This window comes from Scomber japonicus, chromosome 1 (assembly GCF_027409825.1).
Source record: "Scomber japonicus isolate fScoJap1 chromosome 1, fScoJap1.pri, whole genome shotgun sequence".
NCBI classification, from domain to species: Eukaryota; Metazoa; Chordata; class Actinopteri; order Scombriformes; family Scombridae; genus Scomber; species Scomber japonicus.
Window position 1 is genome coordinate 6,057,618 of NC_070578.1, and position 10,186 is coordinate 6,067,803.

The window sequence follows — 10,186 nt, forward strand, 5'->3', positions numbered from 1 at the left end:
TATTGAGGACGTCGAAAGCTGCATCAATTGTTCGCAAGAACTGAGCTGTGGCCAGGCATCCTCTGAACTGTAGATATTTCAGTTCTTGCTCACAGTACTCTAGGGCATCAGCCACACTGCTGCTGAACAGTTGGGCTGCAAGTCGCCAATGGATATGCCATTCTCAGCTTGTTGCCTAGCCGAAGACCTTCCTTTTCTTGAAGTTTGTGGAGTTCTTCAATGTACTGCCATCTGATCTGTTTTCCATTTTCTGTTTCCAAAACTTCAGCTGTAGAAAATGCATTTCTTATAAGTTTTAACATGTGACATGGATCCAAGAGCACATGTACCTTTTGAGTTTGGTCCTCTGGATGGAGAAAATGAGGACTCATGTTTGTGATGTTAATTTTGGCACCAAGCTCTTGGATCATGGTGAAGTTTTGCGATGGTCCATCACATGTCAGTGAGACGACCTTGACTCCAATTGCATGAAGGCGAGAAAGGCTCTCCCGGATTATGTTCGCTCTCTCTGCCCCAGTCAAGCTGCTGATCATGAAGTATGCAATAGGGATCTTCCATGACTCATTGATGGCCACAACCATGATGACAAATGCCTGTGAGGCTACTGTGTTTTCCATTTCACCTGCACCAATGTCAACGTAGCCATGAATTTGTTCCCCTGCAAACTCTGTTTGTTGGTGAATGTACATTTCATCCACCATCAACGAGCAGATGGTGTCCTTTCCCTCCTTCCTCTTCTCAGAGACATGACTTTCTAGAGCTGTGAAAGATGCAACAGTAAATCCAGGATCTGCCGAGACACTGCTGTACCATCTGCAAATGGTTTTGGGATGTGGCAAAGAAAAATTGAAGTTCTCTCTGACATAGTCAAATGCTTTTGGAGAGTAGAAATGGAGAGTAGTCGCAAACTGTTTGAGTTCTTCACAAAATGTTGCAGATTTCTTCTTCAACTGAATTCTCTTCAGAAGTTCCCTTGGAACATCATTTATAGAATCCAGAAGAGCTGCACATTCACTGGAAATCAGCAATTTCTTCTGAAGAACCTTGGTCAGGTCTTTCAAGGACGACAGTTTTGACTTCAATCTCCTTGTCTTCTGATGCGTCAATTTAAGTTTTTTGCGAGCCACAACAAGCTGATCCCGTACTGCATTTGCTCGACGTTTAAGTGTTCTGGGAGACTCAGAAACAATGTAGCTGTGATCACCAAACACAGGAACATTGTGCTCTTGTGTTGTGCAAATGTAGCTATGATCAGGCAAAATTGATTGTGAGTCTCCACTTGTGGTACACTCAGTTATGTCATCGGTGACAGCCTCCTCTAAATCAGCATGGACATCAATCATCACAATGTCATCATGAAGAACACTGTCAACAACATTGGTCTTCTCAGCAGTGTTTTCCTCCACAATGGCATTGTTATGATCAGCATTACTACCACTATCTCCATTGTCAAAATCTGCAACAGCCTCATTGTCTAACACAGAACATGAAGGTGTAACAGGTCCTGGCCTGTTGTGAGGCTGTGCAAGATAGCTGCATGAAGGGACAGATGTACAAACCAAACTGTCACTTACCTCCATAGTCATACTTACCAACTTGGTCCGCCTGGCCATGGCAGTGTTCTTCTTCAACAGATGTGGTGGAAAGTTGAAAATGGTAGGAACAGCAGTTTTCATCAGCCTCCTCTTGCCCTAATGTTATATCCAGAAAACGTATTTAATATAAATCTCACACACCAACTGATCAACTTTTATGCGCACAAAGAGAATAATCCTCAACTGGGCTTGGAGTTGAGTTTATCTACCTTCCCAAAAAAAAAAAGACTAAACTCACCCGTAGTCTTTGTGCATGCCACTACGGGGTGTTCTGAGCACAAAAGCCCTAACTCTATTCAATGTTGCTGTCCACACATTTGGATAAGTTTTTTTACTGAAAAGTTACTCCATATTAGAAAAGGTATATCAGTTACTTAGTAAATCAGGCTCTAAGTATTTTCATCAAGTGTTCTCACATTTCTGAAAATGTAGTTTGAAATTAGGTCACAGAGTAGAGTAGAGAGAGTATCTGTCCACCTGACATGTGGTGAAGAACTGGTCCTCCGTAAAGTGCACACTGCACAGACGTGAAGACGTGTTGGGGGTCCAGTACTGTCTCCTGATGTTGGTTAGCCATTGCCTCAGCCTGGCGTGATCACATAAAGGAAATCTGTTTGGTGGCGAAAAGTGGTTACTATTGTGAATTCACTCAAAATTCCAAAATGATGTGTGCATTAACTGTTTACACTAACAAGACACCACATCTGCAACGTACTGTACATTTGCTATGAAACTGAAAATATCCAAGCAAAATTGGTATTTTAACTAAACTATCTCTGACTGAATTGAATATAATTGTTGTTGTTTTTTCACTAAAAATAATTCATTTGTCGTGACTTGAGTTGCAGGTTTAGCCCTTTAGCCTCAGTTAAAGGACTGCACTTATTATTGTATTATTATTTTTTTTAGAAAGAATTATTTTTTATTATTATTTATTTTAAATACATAATTATGTTATGATGTTCCATCATGTTCTATATATGTTTAAAAATAAAAGACTGTTCAATGGAAAAGGTTTTTTTAGTTTTGTAAATACAGACATTCTCAAAATATCACATTTTAGAGCCGTAATCATAACACTATGAAACCGTGATTTTTTGCCTAAGGTTATTATACCGTCATAATCTCATACAGACCCATGCCTAATTAAGACTTAAAGCCAGTTTTCATCTCTAGTCTCTGACATATTAAAATAACATTACATTAAAAAGTGGAGTCATACACTATCAGACTTCTTACAACCAAAATATATTAAGACTGAAATTAGCCTGTATTAAAACAGTCGATATGACAACACACAAATAGGCGAATTTAAGAGGACATGAAGATAAATAGCCAGTGCTGTTTAGGAAGTGGTGACCTGCTAACAAAATGTATTAACCATTAACACGTACTGTATTGCCATATTGTCCCACTGTATTGCCACAAAGCTGGCGTAATCATGTCTAATTTATGTTAATTTCAACCTTAAATATCACAACGACCTCACAAACAGCTATATTGACGTTGCACACACAGCTTTTGACTGCTCACATTTCTATGACTTTGTTACTAACGTTACGTTACCGGCGAAGTTAACGCTAGCTTTGTTAGCAGCGGGTTAGGGGAGCTTACCTATGTTTCTTATATACAGTCTATGCTATGTTCCCCGGGTCCTTTGTTCCCTGATCGCGCCCTTTCTTATATACAGTCTATGGTTGCTAGCTCAGCGGCTAACTCAGCTAACAGGCTAACTGTAGACGGGATCATCCCTATCATAGACTGTATATAAGACTGTATATAGACCATAGACTGTAAAAAGAATGGACGTAGCAACCGTGACGTCACCCATTGGTTTGGGGGAGTGTGTTTTGTGACTCTACTATGGGCATGTGGACTGCGCCATCTTGGATTTTAGTGGGCGTGTACTTTCCATATTTGGAGGAGAGGCGATGACTCTACGGGTCAGCCGGGGTCAGCCGGCCGAGATCCCGCCCACTGAACTCGAATTAACCGCACCGAACGGAGCTAGCCTAAGGCTAATCAGCTAGGCTAGGCTAACAAGCAGCTACACGCCAGTCCAGCCTCCAGCACAGCGACCTGACAGCGACCGACTCGACCGCAGGTAACGTTAAGTTCCTTATAAAAAATATATAACGCTGCAGCTCTTGAAATAATTAATGTTTTATTGAAGTTATACTACATAAGAAATAAAGTTAAATAAGTCCGCTGGGGACCAAAACTCATCTTAACCCTCAGATCCTGTTAGAAATGACACCACCATAATAAAGTTAAAATAGGTATTACAATATACATATTTTTGTTGCTTAGGGTTAGGTGTCTTCTAATGATGTGTACTTTTATCAATATTTTATCATAATTCAATCTTTTCATGGCCTGTTTTAGTGAGGGACCGCTAATATCCGTCATAAAAAATGTTGAAAAACTGCAATAAAATAAAAAATAATTTTGTTTCCTCCAACTATTATGAGAACAGTCATATGTCTGCCTTTGAACAGGGCCAACATTGATTTGTTTGCTTATAGTTCGCTGGAGCATTTTTTTAATTTTATATGGCCATGTACCGTACAGTTTTTGTGACATGTCGGCTAAAAGGCATGATCAAGTGCCTTTCTGTGTAAAAAACATGACACCATAATACACATATGGCTAGAGAAGAGTTAAAAGACAATCATACTTTTTACTGGACCTCAATCGACCAAGGGAAAGTGGTATAATCTGATATTTTAGCGCCAAATCTCGCAGCCGTCTCCCTCACGTATTTTCCCCGGGTGGCGACGCACCATTCTCGGGGAGCGCTCTGGGAGTGTCCGCTATCTGTTTCTCCAGAGCTGGAGCTTCTGGCTTATCGTTTTACAGTTTTTTTTTACGGCAAATTTTGATACAATTTTAAATCTGGTGAAAGAGACAAAATCACTTCCAGTATCATCAGCCCGATGAAATCCCTCATCTCGACCCCCCCCTAGCGCGTCCCAGTTGCGGCTCCGGGTCGTTGAGTCCCCTGGGGGCAGCGCGAGTAGCTTTAGCTACCCCGGGAGCCGCGATAAACAGAATTATAAGGTGCAGACAGGAGATCTTTTAGGAGCATGATGTACCTTGCAAAAGGCACCTATTTGCAACCCATGAACATTATAGCATGATCACAGCCAAATGAAAAATCTGATGGTCCATAAAATGTGGCAACAGGATCTGAGGGTTAACGTTACTACTCTGTGAAATTACTATGTAGAATAATGTAAAGACAGTTTGTTAAGCATTTTATACACTTAAATATTTTTTTAAAAGAAGTGAGATACAGGGTTCTCACATGACAGGGATAGATATAGATAAATCGACTCAATAGTATATTTAATTGTTAAATTGTGCTAAACTTAAACAGCCTCAGCAATAAAATGCATCATATGCAGTGATTCATCAGTGATATCAATCCACAAACATTCTATGACAGTAGAGAGGGACCGTTTTTACTTGTTTTTAACTTTTATACTTAATTGCATTTTGCAGATAAAACTTAATGTTAACACTTTCACAAAAGTGAGGTTTTGAATGCAGGTCTTTGTAGTGGAGTATTTTCACAGTGTGGTATTAGTAAGCTACTTTTACTGAAGGCATTTCAATACTTTGTACACCACTGGTTACAAGATGTTTGTCTTTCTTTATATTTAGAAAATGGAAAAGAAAGCTGCCCAGACCCCAGACCAGGCCCCGTCCAGGCACCCAGGCCCCGTCCAGCCTCTGCTGGTTGCCCAGACCAGGCCCCGGCCAGCTTCCACGCCCGGGCCACCCGCAGCAAGGACTACAGCCTCACATGGGGCGGGCGCTCCACCAACCGAGCCAAATACTGCCCCTGTTTTTTATTTTATTTTAAAAGTTTATTTATTATTTGTTATATATACTGATTGTTTTATTTGTTCATTGTTTGTTCATTTAAAGAGTACCTCATGTTCAAATAAATTATTTTCATAATTGCACTCCTTTTGTCTTCTACACTTATTGAAAATGTTAAAAATGTCGTAGTCAGTTAAAAGTAATATCAACTTAAAACACAAATATTAAGCATTAAAGCTTAAAAAGTTAAAAGCTTAAAGTTTTAGTCAAGTTTTACTAAAAATTGTAAACATTCTCACAAGTGTTTCTGTTTTCTGACCTTTCCAGGGTTCCCATGGAACCTTAGAAAGTCTTTAAAAAGGTACATATTTTTTCAAATGTGCTAAATCATATGTCTATGTCTTACCTTTACTAACGGTAGAACTCTAATATGTAGATAATTATCTACCTGCATGAGAAATCTCTCCACATGATTAACTGATTTTAATAAGGTTTAAGATGCATATTATACATCTAGTTTTAAGAAAGTCAAAAAAGAACATTTCTGAGTATCTGTGACAACAGGTGGCAGACGCTGAGTTCACGCTCAATACAGATTTTATTGACAGCACAGGGGAGGATTGGGGCTGGAGAGCAGGGTCCAGTTCTGTCTCATGCTGACGACCCACTTGTCCAGCCTGTCCGAATCACCTAGAGGGAAACTTTAAAATGACACATATAGATGCTCAGCAACTTCTAGATCAGAGGTCACAAACCTTTTTGATACTAACAGCTATTTGAGGATATGGAGTAATAAAAAGGGCTTTGCTTGATAAAAAGTTCCTAAAGAACAAAGTTACACAGTTCACCTTTAATAATAATACCAACAATGAATATAATAAGAAATATATATTGTATTTATTTATGGGTGCTCTGATCTTGTTTTTGAACATTTCTGAAATCAGTATCACCAATACAACACAGATCACATATTCTCTGAATTAGAAGCTTGCTTTTTGCAGTGTGGCATAAGCCTATTCATTTATTCATTTAAGTTACTCTTGACACTGTATATATCCCGCATTAAACGGACTCTGAGAACACAAAACACACCACAACAGCAGCTAACATTAGCTGCTCTGGTCATCTGTCTGTATCAGCAGAGACCATGAGTCGGCAATAAAGTCATTATACAGTGCCAAAATCCAGGTAAAATATATGTTATACAGTCTATGGGTAAAATAGTACTACGGTTTACTCACCGAAAAAACTGCAACACAGAATCCTTTGTCGGTCGGTTAGTACAATCAACAGCACAACACGCCATATTGCCAGCTAAAAACTACCCGAAAATAGGCTCACAAACACGGACACCGCAGCGCCTGTCTGCTGGATGTAGCCGCGGACCTCTGGGTGTAGCCTAGCCTAGCCTAGCCTAGTCCAGCCGATGCTTTAGCATAGAGCTAACTGCTGGCAACTGCCTGTGAACCTGTCACTCAACGTAACCACGCCCTAATTTATGCCAGAATTTTAAGCCTAAATAACACTTAAACAAAAAAAATACAAAAAAATTCACCCCCCCCAGAGTGTTCACTGAGGTGGAAACTATCGGTAAAGACCAAAAAAGTATTTGGCACCAGGCTTTAAATATGTTTTTTTAAGCTGTAAAGTCGGCTATTTTAACATGGGGCTCAATGGGAAATTGCTCACTGCTGGCACCAGCCCCCAGAGGCCGCGGGGGGAACTGCAGCTTTTTGAACGCGGAAGTGATCCTCACTCGGAGAACCCACAACTCCCCCCTTGATATAGACCTAAGGTTATATAAGGTTCCCCGGTCACATACAAAGCGGGTAAAATAGGGATGATCCCGCAGGTTAGCACATGGTGACTCGTAACTTAAACTTTACTCTTCGTCAGTAATGCACGTTAATGTTAACTATGATATTAATACTAATTTTGGCTAAAATAAAATGCAATTGTCATTTTGAATGGGAAATGCAATGTTACTTACCGAAACAGCTGAATATCAGAATCCTTTGTGTATCGGTTAGTACATCCAAAAGCCGAACAAACCATTTTTAGGCGACTGAAATGTAAAACAAAACTCTGAACTCAGAAAAACTGTCGATGTGAGACAAGTTCACGGCAGGTTCAAGGCCTATCTGTCTGCCCTCCTGAGCCTGTCAGTCAACCTGTCAATCACGACGTAGCCACGCCCCCAATGCATACCCTGCTTTATCGTCAAATATAAAATCAGGGAGGCCAAAATTTCACAAATGAACACCAGACTGCATTGAAGAAGGCTTTAAACTAGCGATTGAGACCATAAACACATTTTGAAAACGTTTACTGAGGTTAAAAATCAAGTGAGAAATTGGTGAATTCTCCATTGACTTGTATAGAGCCGGAAGTCTTTTTGGACACAAAACGATCGCCCCCTAGTGGCCTTTTGATAGAATGCAGCTCTAAATTACTTCCGCATTGGCTTCATTTCAGACGACAGGAACTCCCCGCCTGATGTGTAGCAGAGACATTATAATAAGAGAAGCCTTAGAAGGACTTTGTGTGTAGTCGCGTCGGCCATCTTGGACAAATACTTACGGCAACACCACTTGGACAAACTACTGTACAGGTTGGATAGATGTATTTCATAACACGTTTCGGCAGTTGGATGCGAGTCCGCACAAAGTATAGAAACAATTCAAGTTAGACACAAAATTGTACACCAGTATGTAACCGGGGAAGTATTGTCGCTACTCAATGTGAGTCACATGTACAGTCGCGTCGGCCACCTTGGACAGCTACTTACGGCAACACCACTTGGACAAACTACTGTTGGATAGATGTGATATCATAACACGTTTCAGCTGTTGAAAGCTAGTCCGCACAAAGTATAGAAACAATAAAAGTAAAATATAAACGTTATTAACCCTGTAAGGCCCACTGTTACATCACTTTTAACAATTCAAAAAATGGTCTGCAAATCTCAAGACCACATTTACATAATTAATGGGCCCTATTGTTTGTCCTCACAATGCTATTGGATAGAAGAAGTATTTATAGGTCCGGTCATCTGGCCATGAACTCACTCTACCTGTAAACTTCCCGTTGAGCTCAATTCCTTTTCTTGCACGACTGGATTTCTCAATATTCAAGTAAGTAAAATTCCTGAAATATTTTTTTGTGTTCATTATAATGTCTAGAACATGTAGCCTACATACTTAGTTATTTTGGAAAACATCTATCAAATTTGAGGATACTGCACTTCTTCACACCGAGGTGAAGTTGGTTTGATATTGGATATTCGGATATTCGACAGATATTCAAAATAAGGAATTGTGTCTTTTTTTTCAATACCTCCTAAGCCATGATGTGACATACGCACTCCAAACCAATGCAGAATAGTTCTCTACTACTCTATTTTATATGATTTATTTTAAGGAAAATACACAGATGACATTTCCTATAAGGATTGTCTCTTTTTTTCAATATTTTTCCTTAAAAAAATCATATAAAATAAAGGTGTGTGTGGTTGGTACTACATAGGAGAACTATTCTGCATTGGTTTGGAGTCCGTAGGTCACATGGCTTAGGAGGTATTGGAGAAAAAAAAGACACAGTTCCTTATTTTGAATATCTGTCGAATATCTGAATATCCAATATCAAACCAACTTCACCTCGGTACTTCTGACATGTTCACAAATTGAAAAAAATTGTAGTAGAAATTTAAAGTGTGAGATAATTCATTGTCACTAAGTTCTAAATGTGCTTTTTGGATGCATGTTTTCTTAGTTTAGCGTAGTCCATAATTAAACACAATTGTATGCAGTATTTGAAACGCCATCATCTATAGTAGTATTTGAAACTATTTGAAATCTTTGTAGTTTTTTAACTTCTAAATGATCCTGAGCTATTTTTATGTGTGTTTGCTTAAGTAGCAGTTTGTAGAATTAGGAGATAGAAAAACAGGTTCTGAATGTTCTGGATTTTTGGGGGGAGGCCTGTTGCATTGTTCAGGGACAGGTGCGAATGGTCCTGATTGTGAACCTGTAAGTGCTCTGGGGGGATGCATGTGTTCCTTTCATAAATGATCCTGAGCTATTTTTCTTAGGGTTTGCCCAATTAGCACATTGTAGCATTAGGAGATAGAAAAACAGGTTCTGAATGTTCTGGATTATTGGGGGGAGGCCTGTTGCATTGTTCAGGGACAGGTACGAATGGTCTTGATTGTGAACCTGTAAGTGAACTGGGGGGATGCATGTGTTCCTTTTAGTATGCTAAGTAGAGAACATAATACTATCACTGCAAGTCAACATAGACTGGGACTGAGACAATATTCATTCCAACCACATTGAAAGTGAATATGGCTAAGTAGTAACAAAAAGACACACAAACTCTCGTCTGGTCACATGTGTAATGACTGACAGCTCTACACTGCCTCTGCTGGAGGCCTGCAGTAACTACGACAACACTACTGCTGCTGTTAGATTAACATCATACACATAAAACATGAGGACAAAGCTGACAAAACAATATTTAAAATACAAGATAAACTATAACCTTAAAGATGTCAAAAGCAGTTCATTTTTCTCATGAATCGCAATAGAGTTGGGTGAATAATGTGTTTTTTCCAAGCGGAGTTGCTGTACATAACTGTCCAATATGGCCGACCTTAGCGGACTCAACTGCGTATGTGTGACTCACATCGGGTAATGACAGGAACCGTGCAGGACATGGCATAATTCATATGTCAAAGAAAGGGCACAGGTGTTACTGATGACTTT